The following is a 20,083-nucleotide window of genomic DNA, read 5'->3' on the forward strand; positions in this document are numbered from 1 at the left end:
TTTCTAGCTTAGTTTTACCTTTATTTGTGCAAACAGACATTTGATTACAAAATTTAATATTCAGCACACCCCATAGATCATCATTAGAAATTGCATCTATCTCCAACAACTTGGGTGTTTTTGTAGAAATACATTTCTAGCCTAGGTTTATTGGCACTTGTGCAAACAGAAGTTTGATTGCAACAGTTCATATTCAGCATACTCTTTAGGTCTTTATTGGAAATTGCATCTATCTCCAGCACCTTGTAGACAGACATGTGTCAGTCCTTGTCTAACTTGTCATCATAATTATATTCTGTTGTACTATGATATTCACGGGACTGTTCTGCATGATAGATATTTGCTTTTTTTTGTGTTGTGTTTTGCAATTAATCTTAACAGATCATTGGATCCATGGACATTCTCTGATCAGAAGATGGTGAGGATTGCATGGCAAGCCACTGCCAGAGTCTAACAAGGATGATAGTGATGATGATGATGATGACAATGAAGATGATGAGGAACCTAGACCTGTCCCTGTTCAAGCCATCATGCCTGCAACCCAGAAGAGATGATGACCAGAACTGATGCAATTATCAGGGGAAGATTCAAGAGATCATGACTGATTATTTCCAAACACAGATGAAGACATGATGGAGTTCTTTTTCAAGGATATGGCATGGGATATGCAAGATTCATTCAGGGTGATAGCCTGTGAGCCCCATCAGGCTGGTCCCTCAGGTCTGTAAGTATTGTCTGTGTGCTCCATTCATGTTAAGCTGCCAAACTGATATTTCATTGATTTGATTGTATATACACTCTTGTGCATTCATACCCTGTCTCTGTCATGCTTATGTGTTACTGTTGTGTGACACTTACTTCTGTTTCAATGTGTGCATGACACATATTCAATTTCCTCCTGCATTCAACTGTCCATACATTGTGGTAGTTAACCTGTGGCTAATGCTGCAAGAGGTAGCCTGTAAACATGTGTGTGTTACTTGTGTGACTTTGACTGACAGACAAGGACAGAACCCACATGGTTAGAATTGCTGGAGCCATGTCAGACTCCAAAGCAGTTACAGGTGGTGTCCCACAAGGCTCAGTCCTGGGACCTCTCTTGTTCGGTATATATTTCTCGGAGGTACAGGCCAACACGGAAGGACTGTGGCTGACCAAGTTCGCAGATAACTGCAAACTGGGCGCCATAATCGACTCTCCAGCTGACACAAGCATCCTCCAAAAGGGCCTCATAGAAACAGACAACTGGTGCCAAAGCCATGGCCTCAAGCTAAATGCCAAAAAGTGTATAGTCATCCCCTTTGGCAAAAACAAAGTGCCCACAAATTACCACATAGGTGGTAATCCATTAAGTACAGAAGAAGTAATTAGGGACCCAAGTTGATAGCAATCTTTCATTTGACAACCACGTGGCCAAAGTGGTTAGAAAAACATTTTATATAGCCCACCTAATCATGAAGGGATTCACATCTAGATCAGGGGAGGTCATCGTACCTCTTTACTCATCCCTCATCAGGCCCATAATTGAGTACAATGCCCCTTTTGGGATGTACCTTACCAGACACATGCAGCAACTGGAAAGACCCCAAAAGTACCTCACCAAGAGGATCAAAGGGCTCAAACAGATGCCATATGCTGCCCGGTTAAAGAAACTCCAGCTCTACTCAGTGGCATACCGCCTGTTCAGAGGCGATCTGTGCCTGACGTATAAAGCCATGTCCAACCCGTAATTAATGGACATGCTGCACCTCAGAAAATCCAAATCCCATTGAGCTACATGCTCGAGAGACTTGAACCTCAGCACTGAAATAAATAGGACATGCTGGAGGGACAGATTCATAACCCAGAGGCTCCCTTCACTCTGGAATAAAATCCCAGTCCAGGTTAGGCAGAGTCCCTCATTGACTCTCTTCAAGAAGAATCTTGATGAGTGGATGGGAGATCGTAGGTTTACCCCGGGTATCACTTCTGTGTTACTGTTAGACAGAGGCACAGTATACTAACCTCGAAAAAGGGCATAGCAAAATAAATTTAAAATGGGCGGCGAAAGCCAAACACATTCTGGCTAGGCTTATAAATGCCCTAGGGCAGATAGCCTAGTATGAACCTATGAACCTATGAACATATGTTGCCCATGCTCCATCAATGACAGTGCGATATGCCCTGGAATTGTGTTTTGCTATATCAGACATGTGCATCACACAGACATGTCATTCCATGGGTTTACCTGACAACACTGACACGCTAAAACACAGACAATGAAATCACCATCACCACAAAACCGAAAGTTCAGAAATACAAAATGTCACATACCCGACAAACCACAATCCCGACACTCAACAAACAAAACAAATCCCCTGTCTAAAAAGCACACACACAACACAAGCACACCAAAAACCTTACAAACCTACACTGAACCTTACATACACAACTATCTATGCACTAAACTTAACCCAAACCCTAACCCTAAGGTCCATCACTATCGCACACTCACCTAACCGGCGCCCTAACTCTAACTCACTTATCCCACCCCTATCCCTAATGTCTGTCACTATTGCACACTCACCTGACCCATGCCCTAAACCTAATGCACCTAACCCACCCCTAACCCTACAGACCGTTGCTATCGCACACTTACCTTACCCACACCCTAACCCTAACGTCCATCCCTATCGCACACTTACCTTTACATGTTGGTGTTCTCAGCATCAGGATTACCCCATTCCATGTGTATTTTAGATGATAGTTATGATGATAATGTCCCACTGCCATGATGTGGTGTTGTGTTTCATGGCAGCAAAGCAAAACTGATGCCATGTGGGATCATATACAGGTATATCCTGTCTATGTGCGGTCCTACTTTTCTTACTGCATCAAACAGCAATGTAGCATTAATCTATACACAGTGTTACAGATAACACATTCTTTAACAGTACATTGTGCTGTGTTTGTTGTATGTAGTATTATATCCAGTAAGTACTGACATTGGTTTACACCTTCCACAAATTGTTGCACAAATTAATTGAGTGTGTGTGTGTGTGTGTGTGTGTGTGTGTGTGTGTGTGTGTGTGTGTGTGTGTGTGTATGTGTGTGTGCACATAATTAGATACATATGGACACACATTGTACTTTGAAATGTGAGCATATACTGAGTTACTGTTGATGTGCTGTAATGATGCTCACAGGAGTGTCCTCTGCTCTGTAATGAGCGGGGGGTAGGAGTTGACATATAATCCGCATTTGCATAACAATACATGTGCATGTGCTTATAATTCTTAGCTTGCTTACCTATGCGTGTTGATGAGACATGATTGCATGTTACCGTGAATGTATGTGTTTTATACATGTCCAGTTCTGTGGGCATCAATGATCAATCTGGCCATTTGACATACATTTTCCATTTGGTTAAATATACTTCTGTTTGGCTTCTGCAGCACTCAGTGTGCTGTACACATGGCATTTGCATTGTGTCAGCTTACCTTGTCCTGCTTTTCCCTAAAGTGGGTCCAGGTTGTCCTTCTCCCTTCCACTTTCATATATTGCTATTATTTTTTGCATATATGCTTGCATGTGTTCCAACCATTCACTATTGCCATCTATTAATGAGTAACAGTGAACATGTGTCAACTGTATGTCTGTTTTACAATACAGGACATGTGCACTTAAGTTACTGGCTACTGCTTGCAATGCATCCTTGTTTTTATTATACTTGTGTGTAAATCAGTATAGTTTTTTCATGTCCATGTGCACAACCTATACCTCTCAATCTCTCAGTCCAAGAAATCTGGACAAAACCAGAAATACTGGAAGGGGGAGGCTAAAAAATAGGGCCAAATTAAAATATGCTGCTTCTATAAACTTAGAAAGTTGTTAAAATAATTGGTATTGCATTATTATGTATTTTGTGAAGGATATGAAGTCTGAAACTCAAGTGTCTGTCATCATTTAGTATAGCTTAATGACTTCAATCCTCAATGATTTGCCAGAAAAGCACAAATTATATGAGGAACAGACCAAAATATGAGGCAAAAAATCTGAATAGTCTGTGAAAATCTGGACATTTGAGAGGTAACTTGCTATATTTAATATGCTGTACTGTCAAATTTGAACATATTATTACACACCATTGGTGTTTGTATGTTTATTGACCTTGCTTTCCCATACATCCCATTTTTGCTACTGACACACATACATACATATCTACACGTGTGTTGCCTTTGACATGGCATATGTGTGTAACATACACATTCACTGCAAGTTTGTTTGGATTGTGTATACTTACTTGTGTCTGTAGCAGGCTTTGTTGCTTTTCTGAAGTACTTCTCTTTGGCACTATGCTTGGTTGTTTGCCTTTCACATGTGCGGTTATAGGTTTGGTTCTGTCCTCTGGAGTTATCTACCATTGTTTGACTTGCATTTGCTCATCTCTGATGTTGCTTGGCTTACACCTGCACTACTGGCAGACTACTTGGATATGAACTTATTTGTAAAGTGTGTACTGTGATACTACTTTTTAAATGTAGAACACACATCTACTATTGGCCAAAGTTTGCAACATATCATAATGTGATAGTGCATGGGTAAAGATGGTTTTCTACACTTCATCACGGCTGGTTTAAATCCCCACCCTGTTTGACAACTTTCCATTGCCCATGTTGTACAGTGTGCCACCTGTGTAACTTACCTGTCCTTACCATTTTTTCCAACCTCTGAAAGTGTTGTGTTGTGCTATTTGATTTATGGGTATATCTGCTGTGATGTTCTTCTTCTCCTCTTTCCTTATGTTTACCTTTTCTGCTATTCTTAAAAAAATGGGGCCTATTCCCACCAAAAAGATTGCCCATGCCCCTCTGACTTTCCCTCAGATTTTCCTATTCCACCATCTCTCTTGTTTGTCCCTCTTCTTCACCCATACCCCATATCTTGTATTCTATCTCCCACTTTCTTTGGGTGTGTGCAGTACTTGTGTTCCCCACACAAGTCCTGAACCTATGGTTAGCAGATGTTAGCTGTGGTGATGTGGTGCCATTATTGCACTTCAACTTTATTTTTTTTTATCAGAACATTTACAGATTCCTTTTGAATCCATAGGTCCAAGCCATCATATTTTATTAATACATGTGTTATGGAGATATCCATATTTGTCTCTGAGCTTACTGGATAGAGTGCAGTCTATATACATATATATTACAAACAGCATTGCAGCTTTGAAGCACAAATTTTATGTTAGTGGATGAAATACAAATATCTGTAGTTTGTGACATTTCTAGGTCTGTTTCTGAAAATGTATGTTATGAATTCCTTGTAGCTTACACTGGGATAGTTTGCATTTTTTTTTGGTATCATAATGGAGTCAGTTACCTTCTGTAGTCATTTTTAACCTTACTGAATAGATTCTGTTTATATATGTGTGTGTGTGTGTGTGTGTGTGTGTGTGTGTGTGTGTGTGTGTGTGTGTGTGTATATATATATATATATATATATATATATATATATATATATATATATATACATATATGTCTGTGTGAGTATCAGGATGCTTGAATTGTGATCATCTTTTTTGTAATTTTGTTACTGTACAATGTGATTGGAAAACCCATTTCTTATTACTTACAGAATACTTGCAGATTTGTCAAGTGCCCAACTGATACTGCAATACTCCATTGTGTGCTGAACTATTCTGAGTTTCTTGTAGTGCATTTACATATTATATTGCTATCCACAAGTTTTGTGCTGATATCAGAGTGATGCACCAGAATCCACAATCTTTACAGAATCCAACCCATAAACTCTCTCCCCTGCAATTCCACTTGGCCTCACTGACCATACCAACCATTCAAAGGCCCTTGGAATCTTATTACTCCAGCTATTAACATCCTCTAGTAGTGACAAATGGAGGCTAACATACAAAAATATCTGTATAATCATTATCTAATGTAGATTGATTCTGCCAAAGTATAAACTATCTTAGACCACTATCTTAGCAACACAGAGATCTGTTTAAACAGACTTGTGTAATTAGCTACAAAAATATATGACTGTGTCCCCAGCAATCACAAAACTAAGGACTTAGGAACTGCAAATCTGCCCCACCCTCACCTGGGTTGTTTACCTCAATTGCATTTTAGTTTACTGACCCTCTTAAATTTACCAAAAAGATAAATTATGTCTGGTAATATCAGATCCAATCTATCGGTGGCAAGAATGCGATTGTCTGCAAACAACCTAAAAATGTTCATCTACAGAAGACAGTTTGCAAAAAATGGTTTAACTTTTACTCAAAACTTCCATAGCCGAAACAATCAGGAGGGGTGACAGTGGGCACCCCTGCTTAGTTTCTCTATGTATTGGCACCTTCAATGAAGTTTGACTATTATTTATCAGTTGGGCTCTGACGTTATGATATAAGGCTGTAAACTACATTATAAATCTGGGACCCAGTCCAAATTCTTTTAAAATCACAGAATTCAAAGCATTTTTTATATCAAAAACTATAACTCCCACTTGCTCTAATTCATTAATCTCTGAACTGTGCAAGAAGTCCCACAAAAGACATCAGATAGTCACTGGTGACCTGCTTCTCACAAAGCCTGTTCGTAAGTCTCCCACTTGACCTGAAATGTGGAGCTGATGTCTTCTTGCTAAAATGTACTGTAATGTAAAATTATATTTTAGAACATAAGTTAATCTGGGAAGGGGTCTATAATTTTCAAAAAACTGTCTATCTTGATTACCCTTAGTTAATAATATCATCACTGCTTTGGAAAGGGAATCAGAAAGAATTCCATCTGTAGCCCCTTTAGACCCAAACTAAGTGATCCCCTAAATAGACATGATTTTTTTTTTACTTTGGAGGCAGGCTATCACTCCCTAGCTACTTACCTTCTTTCAAACCATTTATAGCATCCCAAGACATCTTTTAGAGAAATATCCAGGTCAATAAAGGCCTTCAGTTCTTCAGACAATTTTGAACCAGCCCAAGAAATTACCTCTACTATGTCACCTAGAAGCATATAACCATGAGAAAAAGTCATTAAAAAAAAATATCGATCCAATTTTTTATCCCTGTAAAGGAAGCCAACTTCCCCTTGAATAGATGTGATGGCCATACTGTTAACCTTTTCCTTGACCATCACAGCAAGGCATTTTACAGAATTGTCTCCCAAACGCTACAGAAATCCTGCTTAGCAATAAGTCCCTCCTTCACCCATGTCATGGCATACACCTCTACCAGTTTTTAAAATATTAATTCATTAAACTGAACTACTTTCCTCATCAGCACCATCCACCATCTCTTGCAGGACATGAATTTCCTTTTCCCATACAGTAAATCTCATCAACTCCATCCTGTTCTTATCTCCTTGAAAACACATTAGTTGTCCTTTAAATGCACATCTAATACCATCCCATCATTGTCACGATGGTATATTTTTCTCAGAGCCTGCCTTATTCTATATAAGTAACTCACCAATTAAGCTAGCCCTTGCCTGGCATTGCTGTTGGCTTACCCAGAGTCTAGACTGCCTCTTCCACCTTTTCAAGGTCCTATTGCTGGAAGTTACCACTATGGTGAGTATAATATGAGGATGGTGAGATAGTTTTTTTTTTTTTTTTTTGCGTATGTTAGCCTACTGCATTTGCAATAGTCCCATTCCTCTCATTAAAAAATTGAGCCTACTAGCTTCCTTATCCTCATTCCTAGAAAAAAGTAAACCTTTGTACCCACTGATATTGTCTTCTCTAAACATCCAACCACCACTCTGCTGCCATCCATTCCAGCAATATCCCTTTCACTTTAAGGTGACTTCCTTTATGAGTAATTTCCTATTTGTTTATTTGTTGACCGGGATAGTCCGACTGGATGCATGTCCATTTTCAGCTGAGGCCCGGGGAGAAAAGCTCCAAGGGTAAGCAGATACAGCATTGCATAATACCAGCATTACATAATACAAACAGACTATTTACAGAGATTACATAAGTAAGCAAGTTAAACAAGTTCCACAGGTTAGAGTTAATCCCCAGCGTAAATCAGGATTAAATTAAATTACACAGTAAACTGGTTAACAGATTTTTACACATTCTAGAGAGAGTTAGCCAGGCTGGATACAGTGACATAGCCAGTTAAGTGACAAATGTTGTTTGAGTCTAGTTTTAAATTGACCTAAGGTTGAAAATAAGGTAACATCAGCTGCAAGAGAGTTCCAGGATCTACTTACAGAGTTTGCAAAGAGAGAGTCACCGGCTGTGTTATTAATTTTTCTAGTCTGAATTATTAGTTTGTTAGAGGATCAAAGAGGTCTAGGATTGTTATAGGGGGTGATAATATTTTTAAGTGCAGTAGCATTGTTTGGATTATAGAGGATTTTATAGGCCATAATCAGTTGGTTATACTGGATTAGGCTGGGTAGTTCAAGCCACCCAAGCTGATTTAGATTGATGCAATGATGTGTCCTAAATGGCAGCCCAGTGGCAAACCTGGCAATGTGGTTGTAGCAAATTGAGAGTTTGTTAAGGACAGTCTTGTTTAAATTCGAGAGTAGAGGGGGTGCATACAGAAGGGTTGAAAGAAGGTGAGAGCAAGCTATGGCAATTTTAGCTGGAGGAGTTAGGAAGGCTTTTATTCTGTAAAGTGACCCTAGTTTTTTTATTGATGGTGTTGATAGTTTGGTTAACATATAGGTCAAATTTTAGATTATTATCTATGATGACACCTAATAGTTTTGTAGAGGGGTCAGGGGAGATTAATGTGCCATCATTTGAATTTATGATAAAGGTGAAAGCAGTAGATCTACATGTTGGTGAAAATAACAGCATTTTAGTTTTTTTGGGATTTAGGATCAGATGACATTCAGAAAGCCAGTTTTCTATTGTATTAAAGGTGGTCTGGGTAGCTGACCATAACTCTACTGGAGATGTGGCTGAGCAAATCAGAGTAAAGTCATCAGCATATTGGATACAGCTGACTTTTGGGATGATAGTATAAAGGTCATTAATGAAGATGGTGAACAGCAAGGGCCCTAGTATAGAGCCTTGTGGTACTCCAAGGGTGTTAGTTAGAAGGTTAGAGAGTTTGTTCAGTCAGAGGACAGCCTGCTGTCAACCATCCAGGTAGGATTGAAAGCATTGAAGGGCCCTAGTATGTAGACAGAATGTTTGCAGGGTGTGGATTAAAAGTTGGTGATCAACCATATCGAATGCCTTGGAAAGATCCAAGAAGAGGACTGAGGATATATAATTATTATTGCAATTATGGTTTATGGTGTTGGTAAAGGCTAAGAGGGCTGAAGTAGTGCTGTTATGAGGATGAAAACCATGCTGAGTGTCTGCCATAAGGTGATTCTGGATTAGGTGGTGCATGAGTTGTCTATGAATACATTTTTCCATAATCTTTGCAAGTGGAGAGAGTATAGCTATTGGCCTATAATTGGAGAATTCAGTAGAGCTGCCTACTTTGTGAAGTGGGATTACATAGGATATTTTCCAGGTGGTGTTAATTTTAGCTTCTACTATGGTTCAACTGATTAGTATTGAGACGGGGTAAGCAACTGCATCAGCTGATTTTTGTAGGTACTCGGCAGGGAGATGATCAACAGAAAGTGTAGTGGGTTTTAATTTTTTGATCAAGGTACAGATAAGTGAAGTGGCGACTGGTTGGAAGCTGAACGTGAGTAGGTTTCTAGTGGTGCTACTTTCAGGACCAGGGGAGCTAGGAGATAGTTGGCTAGCTAGGGCTTGAATTGTCTCAGTAAAGAATCAATTAAAATGGTCAGAAACATCTTCAGGGGTTTTATCAATAGTAGCAGCAGGGATTTGGGTTGAAGTTTGTCCAGGATGTAGTAGATTATTTAAACATGCCCAAAACTTCTGATGGTTATTTTGATTTACTGTCTGTAAATTACAGTAGTATTGTTTTTTGTCTTGTAAAATGGATTTTTTAGTTTTGTTCCTGGATTGCCTGTATTTAATGTGATCTTGGGGGTCTTTAGAAGAACGCCATAAAGCCCATGCTTTGTTTCTAAGGGCAATTTTGAGTTTAGACTCTATAGAAAGCCATGGTGCAGTTTTTGCCTTGGTTTTCTTTGAACGAACAGGTGCATGCAAATCAAGGATCTCAAGGAATTTGTTGTTAAAGTATGCTACTGCTTCCTCTAAGGGGAGGTGTTTTAGAACAGACCAATTACATGAGTTTAGTTCTTGTTGGAATTTGGCAGGGTCAAAGTTTATATTGTTTCTAACCTTTCTGAGTAAGGGTTGTTGGGAATTAATGGCTTTGTGCTTAACTACATAGGTGAAAAGGTGATCGCTTAGGCCATCAGGGAAGGTACCAGAGGTGTACAGTTGGGGGTGACTATTTATGAGTACCCAGTCAAGTATGCTTTCTTTTTGGTTGGGTTTACCTATCCTGGTAGGGGTGGATATGATTTGTGTAGATGCATGCAGGTTAATATGGGTGGTTGGGGATTCTGAGGAACATGTGCCCCAGTCTATGTTAAAGTCTCCAAGTAGTAGGATTTCTTGGGGGTAGTGACATGATAGCCAGTGCAGGATATCTTCAAGTGTAGATATATTGTTACCTGGGGGTATGTACATACAGATGATATTAATGCATTTATTTTTATTAAGTTGCAATTTGGTGGCAAGAATCTCCGAGTTATTAATCTGAGGTGGTTGTATTACATCTATGGTGACATTCAACTCAGATTTATAGAGTACAGCTGCCCCACTCCCTTCCTCGAAGAACGATCCAGCCTGTGTATGTTGTACCCAGGTGGTAACACTTCATTTTCTGTAGTGTTAGGTTTTAACCAGGTTTCAGATAAGCAGAGAATCTCAGGGAAGTGGACATCCAGAAGTGCATGCAATTCATGTACCTTGTTATCAATGCTTCTAATATTGAGATGACAGGCTAGGAGAGAGTTAGTTGGTCTATTAATTGTAGGTTTGTAGCTTAGATTGCAAGTAGAGGGGGTATGTATATCTGAAGTGGGTGGGCAAGGGTTGGGGTGAATATGACTACCAAGTATTAGGTTAAGTCTATACTTGGTGATGAACTTCAGGAATTTGTTTATTAGTTTGTGGTAGTGTTTGGGTCTAGAGCTAATGTGCCTGGGGTTGAGATGTTGATAGACTGTACAAGATGTCGGATAGGACCTGGTACTGTAAGTATGGTTGAAGGTGGGAGGATTTACAGATGAGGTGATAGTATGGCCTTTTGGGACCTGAAATCCCATGAGAAACTGGTTTTCATACAAGGTAAGGAGGTATGGTGCGAACAAGAGGGGTAGTAAAGAGGAGTATATCATTATCTGTGATTCAGCTAGTGAGTTAAGGAACTGTTTTACCTGGTGATGCAACACCAGAAGATAGAGTGGTGAGGTAAAGGTACTGGAAGGGGGATGGGAAAATGCCAGATGAAAGCTAACAGGTGCTATTAAAATGAAGGAGAAGAATGGGGGTGGGACGAATTATCCCAGATGAAAGCAGATAGGATCTAGAAAGTGGGGGAGTGGCTATAGTACTATAAAATAAAAAATCCAAGGAGCAATCTAGTGTGACTCTAAAATCTACAGATATTAATTCCATATCACAAAGGGGGAGAAGGTCTTGCCAATGTCCATACATTTTTTGAAAAACATAGGATGTTCCTTGTTAGGTCCATAGACCTTTTCCATCTTCCAATCTTATCTTTCTGCATTGATTGCAACTACAACCTATCTTACATTTGCATTCTCCTTCACCATCTATACCAATAACCTCAGTGTCTTCTTAACCATTGTAATCATCCCCCTTTTTCTGCTGCCTTTTACTGTACTACATCCTAGAACTACCTAATGTTGCCACTTAATTTCAAAGCTTCTTTGTGTTTTATTTTTAATTCTTACAGCATGAGATCTGCTTTCAGTCATTTTGGCTTTTTCCCATATCTTGCCCCATTTAATGGGATAACTAACACTTCCTACTTTCCATGAGACATTCATTACTGGGCTCCCTTTGCTGTCCTCCAACCTCTCTTTCAAAACCCCTTAAAACCCTATTTGGGGTAGGTCATGAATGATACTTGGATTCCTACTGGGCCTATCTCTGCTCTCTAAAGTAGAGTATGCCTTAAGAGCTGTGTATATTGCCAGCAGCTTTCGTCAAGTGCGTGTCTGCTCCCCGACAACAATGAATCAAACAACACTGCCTCGATGCAACCTCCTAAAATTTATAGACCTGATATGCTAACAAATTGATATAAAGAAAGAAAAATGTTTCGTAACCAAAAAAGCCTCCTAGTATACAAAATAGCATGAGATGTTTACCTCAATAACACAGTTTGGATGGCCTTTGAAACTCTATGCTTGTCAACAGCTATAAATCAAGTGTGGCAATTGCCTCATGTACACAGACAACCCACTCCTCCTACCACCCAACACTACAACCTGTGAGAGATGCACTTATCTAGCCAAACTGGAGGTAAAGCTCTCTTCAACCAAGACTGAACTTGACAGTCAGGAGGAGAAGGTAAACACCTGCACCACACCACACTCATCACATAGTCCCACTAAACCTACACCACCAAAATCCACACATAGAAACGCAAAAACATTCATGGAGGCTCTCAATAATAATCTGCTCAAGCAACAGAGACCTCCAAAGCAGAAAAGCAAGCAACCTCCACCCCCCAACACAATCCAAATGACACATAGCCCCCAGACTCAGTGTGTGCCATTCAACCACAGCCCATAAGGCAAAACAACGTACCCAACACACTAGTCATAGGTGACTCTATGTCAGGCATGCTGATGTCCCACTCATCAGGCTAAGCAAGGAGAAGGTTACTGTCAGCTGCCTGTTGGGTGGCAGGATCTGCCACATAACCCAAACACTCAGGTCACTCTTTAACAAGTACAAATATGACTCTGTCATTGTCCATGTTGGTGTGAACTACCTGAGATGTACCTCCCTGGACTACATGAAAAGAGACATGGAAGAGCTCTCCGATCTTGTAGCCCAGGCAGGTATGACCCTTGCCCCGAGTAGCATCCTGCCATCGACCAGAATGATACCGCAGTACAAGGACAAAATGATTGACTTCAACAACTGGCTAAGCTTATGGTGTTATTCTAAGTGGATCTAGTATCTATCTGCCTCGGACAACATGGTCGACAGACCACGATGCTTTGCCAGAGATGGTCTGCAGCTGTCGCCCTTGGGATTCCAGATACTGGCTAAGGCTGTTGCCGCCCCTATAGTGCCTTTTTTAGGCAAGGTTCTAATGACAAATTCACCACCATAACAGGAAAAGGCAAGCAAAAACTGGATCTACTTTAGTTCAACGAATGATCAGATGATCGAACGCTGTTAGTTCGAACACAAAGTGTCGAGCTGGAAAAATAGCGAATGGCTGGAAAAGTAAATTTTTTCCCAGGGAAAGAAATTGCTGGGCCAGCCATCTGGGTTGTGCTGTTTCCTCCACTGTAATGTGATCACGGAGTTGGTATATTTTAGTGTGGGGCATGTGGGGGGGTGTTTCGTGGGGTTTTTTTGGGGAACAGAGATTTTTCCCTGGGAAAATAAATCACTGTTCTGGTTGTTCACTGTTTTGAGTATTCAAGATTTAGGGGTTGATATAACAACGTTCGATCATCTGATCATTAGTTGTTATAATATAGACCCCAAAAAGCGAGGGTAATGCTACTCAATGCTAGAAGTCTAAATCTCAAAATGCACTCCCTCGAGGCACTCCTTAAAATGGAGAACATCGATATCTGTGTAGTGACTGAGACCTGGTTCAAGGCTCCAGTGAGCACCCCTGCATTACCAGGCTATAACTCATGCCACACTTTTTGGCCATCTAACCTGGACCAGAACACAAAAGGCGGAGGTGTGTCCATATTCATTAAGGATATCCTCATCTCCAGGCTAGTTGCTCAGCATAATGCAGCCAAGGTTATCCAAGTGCAACTAACTCTGGGCAAAACTGCGATCCAAATTGTAGCTTGCTACAGATCCCCCACCATGCCCCAGGATTCCCACTCCTCTTTTCTTGCTATACTGGAAAATATTAGGGTTCAACCAAACACCCTAATAATGGGTGATTTCAAATACCCCACCATTAACTGGGAAACTACTCATGTGCCAGCTCCTTTGCTCAACGCTTTCTGGAATTCATAAATCCCAATGCCCTGGATCAACTTACCCACAACCCCACCAGGGGCAACAATATAGACCTAGTCATTACCAGCATGAGTGACTGGTGTTCCACACCTGAAGTCAACTCCTCGTTGGTCAGATCCGACCATAAGCTAATCACCCTAGATATCCACATCCCACTCCCACCCCCCATTAAGGAAACCACGGTAAAAAATTTCTCCAAAGCCAACTTCATGCTTCTTAAGACAGAAGTGGTGAACTTCATGATACCCATGCAGATGGACAATACAGTTGCGACTGCTGAATCCTACACAAATGCACTCTATAAGCACTTACACGAGTGCATGGATCGTGCTATCCCAAACAGAACCAAGATGCTATCCTCCAAAAAAAGGAAGCCAATCTGGTGGTCCCCTGCCATAAACAAACTCTACAACAGAAAGAAGAAACTGTTGTAAAAGAGAATAAAATCCCATGAGTGGAGCAGCTCCCTGGTCAGCCTCAATAAGAAGATGAAATCTCTTATAAGATCCTCCAAAGCTAGCTATGAAAACAAAATCGACACTGATTCTAAGGACAGCTACAAAGCATTCTATAGCTATGTCAATAATCTAAATGGCAACACCCAGATCTGCTCTGAGTTACAGCAGAACAGCATGTAAATTACAGAACCAACTGAAATTGCCAACATCCTGGCAGATAGGTTCAGTGCTAACTTTACCCCCTCTCATATCTATACAGGAAGAATGCAGAGTCCCTGTAATCACAACTACGCAGGTAAAAGCTGCACTATCTGAAGCCAAAAACACAGCATCCATGGGACCGGACAATATCCCAGACTGTGTTTTGCATGAATTTCAGAATGAACTGGCTCCCCACCTAAGCACCATGTTCAATCATAGCCTCACATCAGGCTTTGTGCCCACTGAATAGCAGACAGCCTCAGTTATCCCACTCCACAAAGAGGGAGCCACCACTGATCCCAGGAACTATCGTCCTATTAGCCTGATGAGCCTGGTCTGCAAGGCCATGGAATGTATTATCATGGAACTCATAAAAAATACATAGGTAACCTCCATACTCTGGACCTCACCCAGTTCGGGTTTGTGAAAGGCAGATCATGCCTCCTGAACCTGATCAACTTATTTGGGGCAGTCAGCAAAGACATAGACAAGGGTAAGCTGGTTCACATAGCCTATCTTGACCTCGCCAAGGCTTTCAACACCATCCCCCATTCTGGAATTATAGCTAAACTCACTAAACTTGGTATAAATCCCTATGTCACAAGATGGGTTGCCACCTGGCTCACTGACAGAACCCACACTGTAAAAGTTGCAGACTTCAAATCTGACTTCAAACCAGTGAAAAGTGGAGTACCACAGGGTTCAGTCCTGGGACCTCTCCTGTTTGGTATCTATTTCTCTGAAGTACAGGCTAACACAGAAAGCCTTTGCCTAATGAAGTTCACACATGACTGCAAACTAGGAGCCATAGTCCAGTCCCCAAATGATGTGGACATCCTACAGAAGGGCCTCACTGAGACAGATGCCTGGTGTCAGAGCCATGGCCTCAAGCTAAATGCCAAAAAGTGCATTGTCGTCCCCTTTGGCAATAACTCTGTACCCATGAACTACCACATAGGCAGCAGTCAACTTAACACCAAATGTGCGATAAGAGACCTTGAGATCCAGGTGAACAGTAGTCTCTCCTTTGACAATCACATCACCACAGTAGTCAGAAAATATTTCTACATGGCATACCTCATCACAAAAGCGTTCTCATCCAGGAAAAAAGAGGTCACTCATTAGACCCATTATAGAGTACAATGCCCCTTTTAGAATGTACCTCACTAGACATCTGGAGCAGCTGGAAAGGCCACAGAAGTACCTCACAAAGAGGATTACTGGCCTCAAACAGATGCCCTACACTGACCACCTCAAAAAACTCTAGCTTTACTCAGTAGAATATCGCCTACTCCGAGGTGATCTCTGCCTAACATATAAAACTATGTCAAACCCAGAGCTGTTGGACATGCTACACCTAAAGAAATCCCAATCCCTCTGAGCTACATGCTCTAGGGACCTAAACCTTGTCACCACAATAAAAAGGACATGCTGGAGGGATAGATTCCTGTCCCAAAGACTTCCCATACTCTGGAACAAGCTACCCATCTATGTCAAACAAAGCTCCTCATTAGCACTCTTCAAGAAAAAATCTTGATGAGTGGATGGGAAATAGGAAATGCACCCCAGAGATCACTTCTGTGGCTCTGCTTGACAGGGGCATAGGAAAATAACTTCCTTGGGTGGTGTAAGCCAGGGAACCTTGTTGGCTAGGCTTACTTAGGCCCTTGGGCCGATAGCCTAGTACTTACCTATGAACCTATGAACCTATGAACACAACTATAAATCAAAAAGATAAGCAAAAAGTGCATCAGTAATGTCCAATATAACACCACTTATGGTGTTTATGTGTCACTTTTACTTAGTAGCCATCCTGTTATCATGTATTGATCACATTTGGGGCATTACGCATACCAGTCAATGTGGTCAGCAAAAAATTAAGGAACAATCTGGCTTCATCTGAATTAGCAAATTGTCTCTTTTCTATTATAACCAGGGTGACATGGTAGGTGACCCACTATGTAATAGCCCCAACGTTTAAGACCTGCCTCACCATTTAATATAAGCCAATCTTTAGAGACAGAGATCTCCAGAGAAGTCCTGATATGCTTGAACCAAATAGCCATCCACTCGACTCCATGAAATAAGTAAATATTGTTCAGAAGCCATTTTAGCTGAGTTAACTTTCAGTATAACTTGTCACGTTCATGGAAGCTGCTACTACTATCCTCACTCTGTGTATTTTGTTGATATTCCAGTCCATATCTACTAGGGCATTAAGGGCCATTATACAATGACCCCCCATTAATATTCAAAAACGTGCATGCTGATTGGTCAGCGTGCACATTGTAAATCCGAGTTATAGTAATGGAAAAAGGTCCGGTCGCCCAGACTTTTTCCATTACTATAACTCTTACAGCAACACTGTCTTGCTATGTTAAACGAGTTTAACATAGCGAGACAGCTTTAAAATAAGCAACAGAGATTCTCTGTTGCTTTTTTTAAAGCTGTCTCACTATGTTAAACCCATTTAACATAGCGAAACAGTATGTAAAACGCAACGGAGATCTTGCTTTCTCTGTTACTTTTGCCCACAGCTCTGATGTACTGCATAGGCATACGCATGCGCAGTACATCAGAACTGCCGCAGAATACCAGACAGCTGTGGAAGGGCAGCAAGGAGGCATTATACAATGCCATTATTTAAGAAAAGTAATTATTTTTTTTCTTAAATAATGTCATTGTATAATAGAAATAACCCACTTCTGGGTGGGGGTAATGCTGGATTTACCCATGGTTGGCTTTGTTTGGCCACTTGGGCTTTGCCTCGTGACCAAAGCACGCCAACCGTAGGTAAATCCAGCATTACCCACACCCAGGTGTGGGTTATTGCTATATTAAGGGCTATCAACTCATTTTCTCAAACTGATTCAGGGATCCTAGTCAGCCAAATATTTCTCCCTCTATGTCCATTTTCTGAATTACCCATGTTTTCTTTGGGTCTATATTATATCCTCGAACGCTTAAAAAAGCGAACGCTGATTGATCAAACTTATTTTCACGAAACTGCAAAATATCGAAGCAGCAGAAACTCGAATTTTTTCCTAGGGAAAGAATTTGGTTGTCCGTTTCTGTTGCTTCGGTATTTTTAGTGTTATGGTGGAAAGTTACCGGTTGGATTCAGGTAAGTGTGCAATTGTGTGGATGTGAGTGTTAGGGTGATTTAGGTGTGTTAGGGTTAGGGCCCGGGTTAGGTGTGTGTGCGATTGAGTGGACATGAGGGTTAGGGCGGATTTAAGTGAGTTAGAGTTAGGGAGCGAGTGAGGTGAGTGTGTGATAGTGACGGAACTTAGGGTTAGGGTTTGGGTTAAGGTAAGTGGGTAGTTAGTGGCGTGTGCATAGTTTAGTGTAGGGTTAGGTATCAGATTTTAGGTGTATGTGTGTGGATTTTTGTTTGTTTGGTGTGCTTGTGTTGTGTGTATGTGTTTTGGATCAGCAATTTTTTTCCCTGGGAAAAAAATCGCTGATCTGACAGTTCGAGATTGTAAGCTTTCGCTTAAATTAGGTCAATCAATCAGCGTTCGCTTTTTTATGCGTTCGATGATATAATATAGACCCGTTTTCTTTAAGGTCAAAAGTTCTGCTTCCAGAATGGAGACTTGTTATTGCTGAGACTCTGTAATAACAGTTTTATGTTTAACATCCTATTTAAGAGAGGTGACTACATACTAAATGTTTCCAATAGCTTCCTGTTGCATACACAGCCATTTCTGTAGATTTTTAGTATCCACTGAAATGGCTTGCAGCATTTCTAGCATTCAGACTAAGAATTGCTTATCTGGGCAATCATTTAATGTCCCAGCCTTGTCTAATTGCAGATCTGTTGAATCAAAACCAAGAAAGCAATTTGTAAAGCAAATTTGTGAGAAAAAGGAAGAAGACAAAAGGAGATGCAGATGCCCATTAAAGAAGTAGATAGTTTACATTAGAGTACACCTGTAACAGTTGGATCTGACTGTTGAAGAACGTAGGAGAGTGACTCTAAATTGAGAGAGGTAAGAACAGTTGCCATGATACTCAGGTCATGTGTAAAATGTGAAAACAAGGGGTTGAAACTAATCATCAACATCACTAAGCAGCTTCACATACAGCAACATTGGCAGATGACCTTCCAAGGAGAGGAGCAAGGCTCTGTGAATTCTGTCTACTATATATGACTGAACAATTTCAGCAGGAACAACCATAGCTAAAAATCTCTCATACTACTGTCTCATGTTTATCCTGATTATTTAAAAAATAGTGGAAGTGTTACAAAATGATTTACCTTAAGTGACATTTTCTTGTGACCTCATAATTCAAAAACCTTCATCATGTTACTGAATATGACTCTTCATCTTCTGTAGCATTTTTATTTTACAGCTCTTATATCAGACTATAGATCACAAATGTATACTGCTTAACTGTCTGGTATTTGCTAGAAAATCTGGAATTACATTTAAAAATAAAAGTGTGCCATTAAATTCTCAGTAGCCCCTTTAAATCATGATTTGTTTTCACTTTGTCTTTGTTTTCTTCACCTTCTGTCATATCATCGTGTTACTGCTTTGCAGCCCAGACATCAAAAATGATGATATCACTACAGCAAAAACCACAAACAACTGATATACAAAAGTTGAGGAGCCAAGATTTATTGGCCTCATGCTTTTCCACTGTTGGCACCACTTGAAGAGTGTTTCACAATTATTGGCTGTTAGTATGAAAACCACCAAAAGGGAGGTCCCAAATCAGAAAAAAACAGCCACAAATTGAATTATCTGGTTATTTCAGGCAATCTGCAAGCTCTGATTTTAAGACTACAGGTTTAAAACACTAGTCTAAGGATCATAATGGTATATTTGGTTAAATGAAGCATGACACACAACATCTCAAGATGAGCTTGCTTATATGGCAAACTTGCTTATGATATTCTCAGCTATAAATATATTCTTAGCAGTGGTGGATTTTGGCTTTGGCACAGGTGTGCATGCCACCCCCCCCCCTTTTCTGAGTTATGGTACAAACCAAGCATCTTAGAAAAAGATTATCCATCATGGTTTAAAACTGGAAAATTTACCACCCGAAGAGAAGTATTTTCTCAGTTTTGTACTACTTTGATGATGCATTTCCTAACTTCATACCTTGATGAGATATATAAGTAATTTATTTCACCAGTCACAATCACAATTGGAAATAAAATTGGAGGAGCCATGTCAGCCGATCATCCTATGACCCCCAAATGACTCCTCCAATTGCATTTCCCATCATGGTTAAGAAAGCGAGCTAAG

Source organism: Protopterus annectens, chromosome 12.part0 (genome assembly GCF_019279795.1).
Source record: "Protopterus annectens isolate FY-2018-M chromosome 12.part0, PAN1.0, whole genome shotgun sequence".
Lineage (NCBI taxonomy): Eukaryota > Metazoa > Chordata > Ceratodontiformes > Protopteridae > Protopterus > Protopterus annectens.